Genomic DNA, 12,638 nt, shown 5'->3' on the forward strand with positions numbered 1-12,638 from the left:
AAGCCTGGGGCAGTCCAATCATTCACACACGTTATCCACCAGAGACTAAGCCTGGGGCAGTCCAATCACCACTCACATTATCCACCAGAGACTAAGCCTGGGGCAGTCCAATTCTCATAAACCGTTCCACAATATAATCGTATATAATATGCACAACTCCAACAACCAACAATATTAATCACTCAATTAACTTAATTGAACAAACAATCATAAACCAATCACCCTTCCAATAACATCCACGCATTAAACACGAAAAACCAGATATAGTTGAGTAGATTATCCTACCTGGCAAGCAAGCACTCCAATTACGCAATCCAAATAAATAAAGCAAATCCAATCCGATTATAATTCTTCACAATTTCCGTCACCTATATAATAATAACAATTACAACAATTATAATTACTAACTTTACTTATTTATTTATTCCTTTTATTTAATTATTCAAATTAATTATTTACTATAATTATTAAAGGTTTATGATAACTAAAAACCCGATTCAATTACGAACCCGACTCACCCGAACTAATTAAACAATTAAAACCCGTCACACTACAAACACACACCACCCTAACACGGTTTATAAACCGTGGCCAACACCCCTCTTAAAACCCACCAAACCCGACACCACAAGCCACCACAGGCACCACCCATCCTCGACACCCCTAGCCTGCAACCCCACGCATCCAACTCACCCTTAACCACCAGCTAAACCACCACCAACAACCCACAAACCCACGCCCTATCACACGACACCAACCGCGACACTCACCTGACACCCCATAAAACCCGTCCCAAAACCACCACCTAACACCACCTTCAACGCCACCTACAACCACCAATCAACTCACCAATATACCCTCGACAAAAACCACCCAATACCACCCCAACCCAGACCTCCTACAACCACTAAAAACCCCCTCGAAACAGCCTGCCCAAAACACGAGTCACTCCCCTGTTTTCGCCACCACCGCCACCTGCCGCCACTCCAACACCACCAAAGTGGTTGAATCAACCACCCCAACACAACCCCTCTATACCCAGGTCACGACATAGCCAATTAGGGGTTCAATTACCCATTCTAATCACCCACAACCAACCCGTATAACCCCCCCTGACCAGCCACCTTTAGCCGCCTGCCACCGCCACCCTAGGCCATCCCTGACACCACCATTACACCCATTCCAACCCTTGTAACCCCACGAACCACCTCCCAAAGTTTGGTCTCATTCCGTCAAGGTTTGGGTCAGTTTCTAAGTGTCCTAAGATCGTCTGACAATCAGCTGTATAAGAAAATAAAACAAGATTAGAAATTGTTACCTATTAATTATCGCTTGCTAATTCCGTCTCCAAAAGCTCATCCTCTTAATTTGTGATTTATTATAGGGTATTTATAGTGTAAGATTAAAGAGTATGTGAGGTCAATTAGGAAACTATCTTAATTTACCTATTCCAATTAGTATAGAAATTACTATAATTATAATTATCATTATATTATTATTATTATTACATATATTACTATTACCATAAGTAGGATTCCCTTATTTTATCTTTACTAATTTATTATCGCCTTAACTTATTATTAGTATCAATATAATTATTATCTTTATATATTTATTATTTCCATATTATATTATAAATTCCCGATATAAATCCCGGTCACACTCCTACCCCATTTATTAAATTTCGGTCCACTACTTAATGGCACGTGGTCCAATACTCGATTACTAGCTAAGCCCAATTCCCGACTTGCTTTACTAAATTTATTATTTAATTCATTATTAGAAATGCCTTTAATTAATTATTAAATTACATAAACTATTCTCATAACTTATTATTAAAATACGGGGTATTACACTTAGTACTCAAGTCGATTAGAGCTCTTTTACCGGTCGACCCACGAGGAAAATTCAAACCTAATTGGGTCGGGCCATTTCTAGTCAAGTCCATACTTCCAGGGGGTGCAGTTAGAATCACAGACCTAGATGGGAATGAATTTGCCAACCCAACGAACCTTGACCAACTAAAGCGGTATTATGCCTAGAATAGGAACAAAAACGCGCCTCGCGTAACCTCACGTGTCGCTCTTGTGGCACTAAATAAACGGCCCCTGGCCAAGCTGAAATAAGCTAATGTCACCTTGCTCTTGCGTTTTGACAATCTGTCATCCTCATATCATCAAATAAACTAAATTGTACCTTAAGAGTAAGTAAAAAAGCTCATGCTTATTTTTCTAAGTTCATTACAAGCTCTTGCTTAGAACAATTATTCTTTTACATTTACTCGAACTACGCGCAAGGGTTTGATTTCATTTTTTAATGAATACGTAGGCCATCCTTCGCAGATACAACCCATTAATTTTAAAATGTAAATAGAAGGATATTTGCAGTTGCATTTGGAATTCGACAAAAATAATAAATAGAAAATCACAACGGTTTCATGACCAATTAACCTCTTTTATTTCATTCATTTTCTAATAATAATAATAGTGCGCTACATAATAATAATAATAATAATAATAATAATAATAATAATAATAATAATAATAATAATAATAATAATAATAATAATAATAATAATAATAATAATAATAATAATAATAATAATAATAATAATAATAATAATAATAATAATAATAATAATAATAATAATAAGGATAAACAAAAAATAAAATAGGCTAGGATTCTAAAAACCCCACCTTCTTATTACAATAATAATAATAAATAATAATAAAGACACGGGCTATTCCTCCATTTTCCCTTTGCCCTTGTCATTTTTGTCATATTTCTTGTCACGACCTCGAGTCGGACGCTCTTGCGCCACTTCGGACCTAATCACCAACGGTCTTTCTCGAGGTCTAGCCTTCCCATTCTTGTCAATCATTTTGTCCACGGCAGGAGAGGTCTTCGGTTTCTTCGAAGGATGAACAACTCGAAACCCGGCTTCTTCCTCTCCCTCAGTCAGATGCTTCTCTTTCTCATTTTCCACCTCGCGCACCTTGTAGTCAACAGGCTCGCGCTTCCTCAGTCTCTCACGCTCCTCCGGAGTAGTGCTTTCCTCCACCGCAGATAGGAGTCCGACACCCATAAGGCACTAACAGAAGAGTTCAAGAACCATACGTTTCTTTGAGCCCATTTAATGGCCCACTCTCTTCGACTCTCAGTAGTAAAGCGCCACGGCGAGCCCGAGGAACAATGTGTCAAGCTTCGGGATTTATGCCTTCAGTCCAACTGTCTCATAAGCCTCTCCGGGAAGATGCATACCATGAATTCTAAGCCAGGAATGCTCACAGATCGGGTAGGATCCAAGGAAGATACTCCAGTGACAGATTTAAGATGCCACCATGGTACGATCCACCTAATCAAGGGACCATCATCACTCTTCAATTTGTTTTCCCAATAATTGCAGACTCGAGTGAAGTCCATCATGTAGAGCCTAGTCCTCATAGCAATTGAGCGAGCATGATAGGCAGGAACATTAACTGGGGGCTCGATCAATCGAAGACGCTCCATAAGCCAAACCTACCAAAAAAGCAGGTGTAAAAAAAAAAACGAAAAAAAAAACGAAAAAGCAAACAAGAAAAAAAATAGAAGAGAAGAAATTCTTTACCTGTAAGATAATGGGACTCCCCAAATAAGGTAGGTCACGATTGGCTTTCCTATTATCCAAACCCAATAGGATCTCTTCTAAACATAAGGGTTGGGCTCTGTTAGCGGTTCCATTTGCTCAACTAGGCTTAGGAAACAGGGATCACCTCTCAAATCCACATCAACATGCCTTTGAAGGACATATACATGTAACAAGCAAAATCCAAATGCCCTTCGCCTAGCAACATAAGAGATGGTGGGGTCGGCCTTGTTAATGAATCGGTCAATAAAGTCCAACATTCGCACTCCTTCCGAGGTCACTAGACGGTCCACCTCAATTCTTGTCAACCCAAGCAAGTCTCTAAATTTGTTCTTATACCCTTGTGAAGTAGAAGGAATAGCAGGAAAGTGTTCTGGGTCCCACCCACCAATCGCAGCAATTTTTTCAGGAAATGGGCAAATGTCACCTCCGGGGAAAGCAAAAACGTGATAATTCGGGTCCCAATAATCAAGACAAGCATCTAAGAATGGTTTGACCACCTTGATAAGCTTCAAACTCAACAACGATCCAAGATTATAGGCACCCATGTCATACTTCTCCACACTAGAGAACTCATTGGTCCACTCTTTTAGACGAATCTCTAAAGTATTCATGATGAAGGATTATTTTGAGAGTTTTATGTAATAAGACGAAGGAAGAGACGGAAGAATTGTGTGAATAAAACCTCTATCGACGTTTCTATTTATACTAAAATCTGTTTCCTAAAATCCGCCAGGACGGATACCGGGAACAAAGGCAGCACTGGCGCCGCGCCTCTTCCTCAAATCAACGTTTCTGTGATTTTCCGCGTTGGATCTTTCCTAAATTCCTTAGCGAATAATTTCCTATTCATACGGGTTATTATTTTGGTAAATACGTCAAAGTTACCATATTTCGTGTTTCCTAATTTCGCAGACGCGCATCTCGAGACGATATCGACATTTTCGTCATTTTAGCACACTTGTACATTTCTTTTAATTTTCTTTTTTGGGGAATCATTTCACAAATTTAATTTAATTTATCTTTTTTTTAAACCTATACATTTTTGTATTTAATTTCATTATATCATTTTTTAAACTTATACATCTCTTTTTTTTTTTACTTTTTCTTTTCGGGGAATCATTTCACTCTCCATTTCAAACTTATATGTTTTTCTTTTTTTCTTTTTTTAGGGGGTAACCCTCCCTACCGTCCGGTCATTTCCGACCAAATATTTGCATTTTTGCATTTTCGAGTCATTGTTTTGCGCTAATTTAGGCCATATGTATGCATACATGTTCTATGTGATTTCTATGTAAATTTTGGCAGCATGACGGCGTAAACCGTCGTCTACCAAACCTGTTCAAAGCTGACCTGCAGGTACAAACAACGCAACCCAGCAGAAAAGGCACTCAGGCCATCATATATACAACCAAAAAAGAGACATGTACAACAAACTGGGGGCTCGAGCCCCAAGCAAAATCCAAAATGTCCAAAATATAGGTCCTAAAATGTACAAATGTGCAAGATACAGCCAAAAACAAAACAAACAACAACGAAAACTACTGCTGGACGCCGCCTAACTCTGCCACTCACGCCTCGAGATCAGCAACCTCGGCGTCGCGAACCTCGAGCTCCCTCAGCAAACGAGCTGTCTCCTCCCGAGACTGGGCCAGCTCTCGCTCCAGCTCGCGCTCCCTCTGCAAACAACAAATTGGCTCATGTCAATCATTTCAAGCAATCATAAGAAAATTAGAAAATTCAAAAAATAAAGTAGACGAAAGGTTCATACCTGATGACCTCGACCGCCGACAAGTGCCTCGACAGCAGTAGCTCGCGGCCGGTTGGCTACCCTCCATAACGCCACAAACCGAGACGGCGCAACCTGCATTTTCAAACAAGAAGTTCTCAATAATTGGATAAGTTCAATCAAATGTGTTCTTACACAAAAATCATACAAATTAGAGGCCCACCCTCCGAATCAGATGCTGCCATTCGTCCAAGCCAGCATCCGTCACAGCCACGTCAAAGTCACGCAGCTCGGAGATCGTCGTCCTCCCGGTCGCGTCAGTGTACTCGAGGGTCTCCGGGTACTCTGGGGGCTCGATGCCCGCCGCCTCAACCTCCTGCAAAGACAAAGGATTGCCATTAAATCGATGATCATTCATCATACTTTCGAAATGGTCATAAGGAGGGTAAATGCTCACCACAACCGGCCAGTACGCCAACCTCCCGTAGAGGAACGCCGAGTAGTCCTCATCCGGAAGAAGGAGGGCGTCACCACCAACGCCGACCAAGTCGCCTCCTCTCGGCCTCGAAGGCTCCCCTAAACATCGTCCTAGGAGGATCGATGGGAACCGTCAAGACATCCCGAGAGCACTGACGAGCCAAGCGATCAGCCAAGTACCACACAGGACCCATCGACGTCCTCAGCAGCAACCGGCTCGAGCTCCTAGGTCGAAGGACCTCAGCCACAAAAGGAGGAGCGCCAGCGTACTCCGCCCATGGCCTGGGCACCCACTGGGAAAATACAAGCAAGAAATCATTCTTATGATCGGTTAAAAAAGTAATAAAGAAGCAAAACGAATATAAGTGAGATGCCCACGCTGTCCAGCTGAAGAGCGTTCACGTCCCGCCGGTAGACACCGTGAGAGGAATGCTTGCTCCTCGTGCGACACATCACCCAATCCCTCACAACGGGATAGGCCTTATCCAGCGGCTCCGTCCTCTTGGGCGAGAGGCTCGGAAAGTAGGAATACACCCACGCCTGTGAAGCAAGATAGTCAATAACGATCTTTCATAATTCGATAAAGAAAAGAAGTGATTTTAGTCTAAAAGAAGTGATTTTAGTCTAAATGAAGGTTCATACCTCCAACAGTAGTCCAGGGCCGACAGCACCAGGAGAAGTCCCCTTCTCCATCAACTCCAAACGAACCATGGCCCTCATGAAGCGGATGAGGACCGCAAAACCAAAGATGACCCGGCCCCAACGTCCTAGGGAGCTCAGGTCAGAAAGGAAGGGAAAAGCTTCGTCGACAGCCCTCTCCCTTGTCTCCGAGGTAGATCGAAGACAGAAACCACCAAAGCCACAAGCGGGCCCTCTGCTCAGCTGTACAGGGAGGAGGAGCCGTCTCCCTCCCGTCAATCACCACCGACGTCGGGGTCTTCCCCGCAAAGTAGTCTCGGACGTAAGAACTAGGCACCAAACCAGGCACTGCAGCAGCCTTCGGCGCCAAGTTCCAGCCGATCAACCTCCTAGCCTCGGCCGAATCCACCCTCATGGCAGTCTCCGGCCACTCCACCGCCCCGGTCCCACACGGCAGACCAGAATTCATTCCGTAGTCCTCTAACGTGCTTCCCACCTCACCAAAAGGCATGTGAAAAGTGGAAGTCATATCCCATAATCGGTCCAAGAAAGCGCGGACCAGGCTAAGGTTAGCCCGCAGCTTCCTCTTCGCGATATCCCTCCAAGCCTGCACCAGGGCGCCGAATGCTCCCCGCTCGATCATGGCTCGCTCCTCCACCGACAGCCTCTCGTAGCACTCCATCGCCGTCATGTAGCCCAAGAACAATCTGATGTTCCCGGCCTCCTATTGTGATTTGAAACAAAAGCTATCTTTAGTTTGAATGAAATTGGAAAAGATATGAATAAATAAAACAAAAAAGATGAGTGGTGAGTGATGAATTCAAGATTACCAAGCTCTTCACCGTCCTATAGGATAGGTGACCCTCCGCAGCCCAAAGCAAGTGCCTGCTGTCCCAGGTCTCAGGCCACGCAGGTGCTCCCCTCAGCTGACGACCGCCTCGCCCAACGTTGGCCCGCCTCGGGGCCTCCTCCTCCTCCTCGAGGACATCGTCCTCAGCAACTGCCTCTTCGAGAGCACGAGAAGCGTCAACGGTTGTGTCTATGTCCATGGGAGCTCTCCCAGAAGTAGAAGCCTCCTCACCTGCAACGTTAAAGTAATTTTAGGTCGCGTCAAGTGACGACGAACCTTGATTAGGGGATTTTCGAGTTTTAGAAGCCCCGAAATCGCTCTTTTCTCGCCATATTTGGCCGTATTCCCACAAACCCGATCACTCATGTGGTAATTTGGGTTAAGTTGAAGCCTAGTCATGGGTTCGAGTCGAAATTTCGACAGCATTTCGTTATAACGGCGATTATGCCCTAGAAAAGTGTCCTGAAAAGCCGTCACAAACCAAAATTCCAAGATGGTAGGAAGTTTACCCGTCAACCAAGGGTTCCAAATGTCAAGTTTCATCGCAAACGGGCATTCTTAAGGCTATGTTCGAAGCAATTTACGGTTTAGCTGTGAAACCATCACAATTTCACTCAAATGCCCAAAACTCAACGAAAATTCAAAACAAATACATGGTTATGATCCTTATACTACCAATTAGCCATTTACAAGGTCAATTTTGCAAGGCAAGATCATTTGGGGGAAAAGCCCCAAATTTTCGACATGTTAGGGTTGAAAACCCTAAATTTTGTCGATCCAATTAAAATCCATTATAGAAGATTAATGCAAGAACGATATACATACCTCGATTAGTCATGACAAACGCAAGCTTTTGGATCAAATTTTGCGAGAAATGGTTGAGATTTGAGAGAGAAATTGAGAAATTATGTTTTAAAACAAATGAAATGAAACCCCTGTTTCATCGCGCTTTTACGCAGGAAAGACACCCCCAGGAATAGACGCAGCAGGTGCTGTGCCTCTTCCAAGAGATGAAGCTCTTGCTGCGCCTCTTCCTCAACTTCCCTTCATACGAATTTTCAAAAATTCGTTATGAGTTCGTTATTTGTGGGCCCATCGTTGGTGCGCCTCTTCCCCAATGCCATTTTATCTTTTCTGGTCCGTTTGACGATTAATCTTCGCTCAGACCCGCATTTCTAAGCCAACTGCAGACTATCGTACATTGTTTATTTATTCCAAGACTTTGCTTGTCACAACGAGCAAGTATTCTTTGACAGGTGTTTCGACACGCCTTCATTATATTCCCCCAGCTAGAGTAAGCGGATAGACAATCCCTCTCGAGACATGGAGATCAGTTCCCGATAAGGTTTTCCCCAACGAGAGTTCACGACATACAATCGTCCTTCTCAAGTTCTTCTGAAGTATGTTTGAAGACGACCCAAGCAGATTTCTCCCAGCAGCTCCCGCCTATGTCCTGATACTCACGATATTTCTTGTTACCCCACGGAGTACGATGAAGGTGTCGTTCTCCAGAAGTTCCCAGACCGGCAGAGTTCTTACCCTCGAGCCTTAGTTACCCCTTAGGTCGAAATTATATTTGACCTCCTTCCCGTCGATGCTTTCCTTTAGGGTCTCACGCCCTAGCACAATCCTTATATATCTTTTAGGTCTTACCCTTAGCTCTTATGCTTACCCTTAGCTCCTATGCTTACCTTTAGCTCATACGCTTAACCTTAGCTCCTATGCACCTTCGGAAGCATCTCGAGGAAGAAATCTCAGGTATGGTCTCTTCTTATGGCTGGCGAGCCTTCTTACAAAAGTCCAATGGACTTTAAATGACCCTCCCCGATAGTCGACAGACTCTAAAATGTTCCCGACGACAGGTCCTTGGTTCAGACCCCTTGAACCGCTTCGCGTCGTCAGGTTGTAATCTTCGATTGACCTGATGGCTATACTTTGACTTTCACCTTGTCCAAGCCTCAGTCAAAGTGGGGGCTCAGAGATACCTCATTTCGCACCTCCCGCAAACCACCCGGTGATGATTGGGCCGCATGTTTGGTACGCGGAATGATTTGTGACAGTTCGTAAGTTTATCGTCAAGTGATTGCTCAAACACTAGTGTCTACCTCTTAATTGTCATCTACGCGCCGATACGGTCGTTTTGACAGTAATTAGAGTACATTTGGAGTCCGGACCTAAAACCGTCTTCATTTTCTGATAACCGCTAAAATCCCGAATCAGAATGTTCTGGAATGTTCCGGATATTTCAATTCCATATTTCACAATCTTTTAATCTTTGGTAAAGAATTTCCCGTAATATTCATACAAAATATTAAGGAAAACAAGATTATTCCGTTATTCCATAAATTAAACACGGAAATCTTTCTTCTGCAGGAGGAAACCACTTGGGAACCGACGCAAAGTGTCTTGCGCCTCTTCCAAGAGACGCGGATGGCTGCTGCGCCTCTTCCCAAGCCCTTTTCTGCGTATTTTTCGTATCTTTTCATATCTTTCCGAGATTCACTTCCAAAGTTTCTCTGAAAACCCTAATTACTTCACGTGATTAGTATAAATAGGAGCCTTCGCTCCTCATATTTCTCACGCGAGTGTCTGCCCTTTTCTTCTCCCTTTGCATTCTAGACCACGTTCTTACTTTTTGGCGCCTACGTGCTTGAACATTCGACCACGTAAACTCGGATCTTTCTGAGTACCAGCCTCGTTTTGCATGACCGACCAATTTGACCAACTCCACCATAATCAACCTTAATTAATCTTAATCGGTTTCCTCTTACGAGGGCACTTTCGTTACATTCGAGTCGAGCATCACTAAAACATAAACTTAGTTCATCTCGTTTCGTCAAACATGTAAGTCTGAGGGTGTAAATCCTTCTTTGTTTATTGTTATTTACTTTTTGTAATCATCATGTAAGATTTATGTCGAAAGTATTTCTAAAACCGATTTGTAAAACCATGTTTAAAACTCCTTTTACGGATTATCAGGAGACAGACGTCGAGAAAGGACGCAGCACCTGCTGCGCCTCTTCGTGAGGCTGCCGCAGTTCCTGCTTCCTTTCTTCTTCCTTCATCTTTTGATAATTCGATTGTTTTGTTTCGTTATCAATTGTTCATTGTTTCTTTGACGCGATAATTTTAAGTATAGCAATTTTAACATGTAAGTAATTCATTATCATTTAATTCATCATTAAATCCCGACTTTAATCCCTTATAACCAATATTTGCGGGTTTTCGTCATTAAAATCAATCCGGGTTGTAGTTCGATTCTTTCATATTGAGTTTCTGGAATTCGATCTTTGATATATTCCCATCTGTCTATTATCATATCCGTCATTAGTTCTTCATTAATTCGTCATATTTAACCTAATTAGTTCACCCATGTCACTAATCAATCTTTCATTCATGTAATTAATTCGTTTACATTCGTTTCATCCATGTTTTATCGTTTTTATGACTCATTCACATGTAATTAATGTATTAAATCACTTTCATTCGGGTCGAATATCATAATTAATCATTAAATTCACCCACGAATATTAATGATTTGCAGTTCCGGCTTCACAGCCAGAACTCAGCCTTGGAACAGACGCAGCAACTGCTGCGCCTCTTCCAGAGGGAGCAGTCCTGCTGCGCCTGTTCCAGGTTGATTTCTGTCTCTGAACATCCGATCTGCCTTGACCTAGTTTAATTAGTTTATGTATGTAATTAACTATTATTCGTATTATCGCCTAATTCCTGTTCGTTAATTCGCTTGTTTATTCTTTCTTAAATTATCCGTTTTAAAAGTATTTTCGACATAAATCAATGAATCCGATGTAATTATTGTAATTTTCATTATTGTATTTGTTGTATTTCTTTTATTATACCATTTGTATGCCTTTACATGTAATTGAATCTAAATCCCTACTTCGACTCAATTGTATGTTAAATTAATTGGATTAAAACTTGGATGTTGCATTGCATGCATATAAATCGACAATATATCGAGTATAGATAATTTCCCTAATCATTAGTAGAGGCCGCTATCGAGGCGGGCGAGATTAGGTGTTCGATCAAAAGAACTTCCTAATACGTACCCTCACCCCTTACTCCAGATCTCTGTGAACATCCGTGTTCATTGGCATCCACGAGAGTCATTCTAGACATAGAATGCTAAGGGTAACGAGTTCTTGGTGTTCATGTCACTACTTTGTGTCTTGACATGACACGAGGTATTCGAACGGTTTCCAATTTTCCACAATAAATTGGTGGCGACTCTACAAATGCAAACGCTTGTTTCCCAAGCGCGCCCGTGGCCCGCGTCCACACATGGTCATGGTGAAGTTGAATAAGGAGCATATGAGATTTCTTAGGGGAAGAGACAAGCGGCTGGTGCGAAAGTATGAAGGCCCCATCCAAGTGATCAAGCGGATTGGGGAAGTTGCTTACAAGCTTGACCGCCCTGCCTGGATGAAGTGTCACCTGGTCTTCCATGTGAGCTGCTTGAAGTCGTACCATCCAGATCCTGAAGATCCAACCCGCAACAAGAGCAAGCGCGCCAACATCCGTTCCAATCAACTTCCAGCAACATCAGCCGACTAATCCAGCCTTGAAGACTTGAAGAGTTCCAGCGTTGCCAAAGACGGCAACAGATTAGGTGGGGGAGAGTGTGACGATCCGCACACTTCGAACCCTTAGATTTATTTATGCTATGTAGTTTCATTTCCTCGTGTATATTTTTAGTAAATACTTTCCTAGTTTAGTATAGTTAGCATAGCTTTTCTTTCCATAAATAGGTATATCGCTATTCTACACTTTTAATGTTTCCTACTACAAGGATGTAACTATCAAGGAGTACTAGTCAATCAAAAATCTACGTCCTACCAAGTTGCCTTCTTATTGCTTGTTGTTGCTTTCTTGTGAATGACTCTTGCCTTCACTTCACTAACAAGCCCGTGAGTGTCGATCGAGACTAGGATTCCGACATCCACAACCCGAGACCGATTACGAATGCACTAGTGCTTGACGCTCTCGCTTGCATTCTTGTCGAGTGTTTAGAGAAGGGTGCGCGTCACGCCCCGACTCAAAGTTTCGGACCGTGACACTAAGCCAGAGAATTTAATTAATAACCCTACCAATTATAGAGAACTTTTAAATGAATTTTTTAATTTGTTAAGGAGTTAGTATATCAATTTGTAGCTTCTCCAAGGGAATAGTCACATTGTCAATGATGTTTTTAAAGGCATTTTCCTAAATGGCAGATCAAATTTCTTCTTTCAAGGATACTCTGATGCATACTGGATATTATGCTCCCATAATAGAAAATCAATTAGTGGGTTCGTAGT

This window comes from Silene latifolia, chromosome X, assembly GCF_048544455.1.
Source record: "Silene latifolia isolate original U9 population chromosome X, ASM4854445v1, whole genome shotgun sequence".
NCBI lineage: Eukaryota > Viridiplantae > Streptophyta > Magnoliopsida > Caryophyllales > Caryophyllaceae > Silene > Silene latifolia.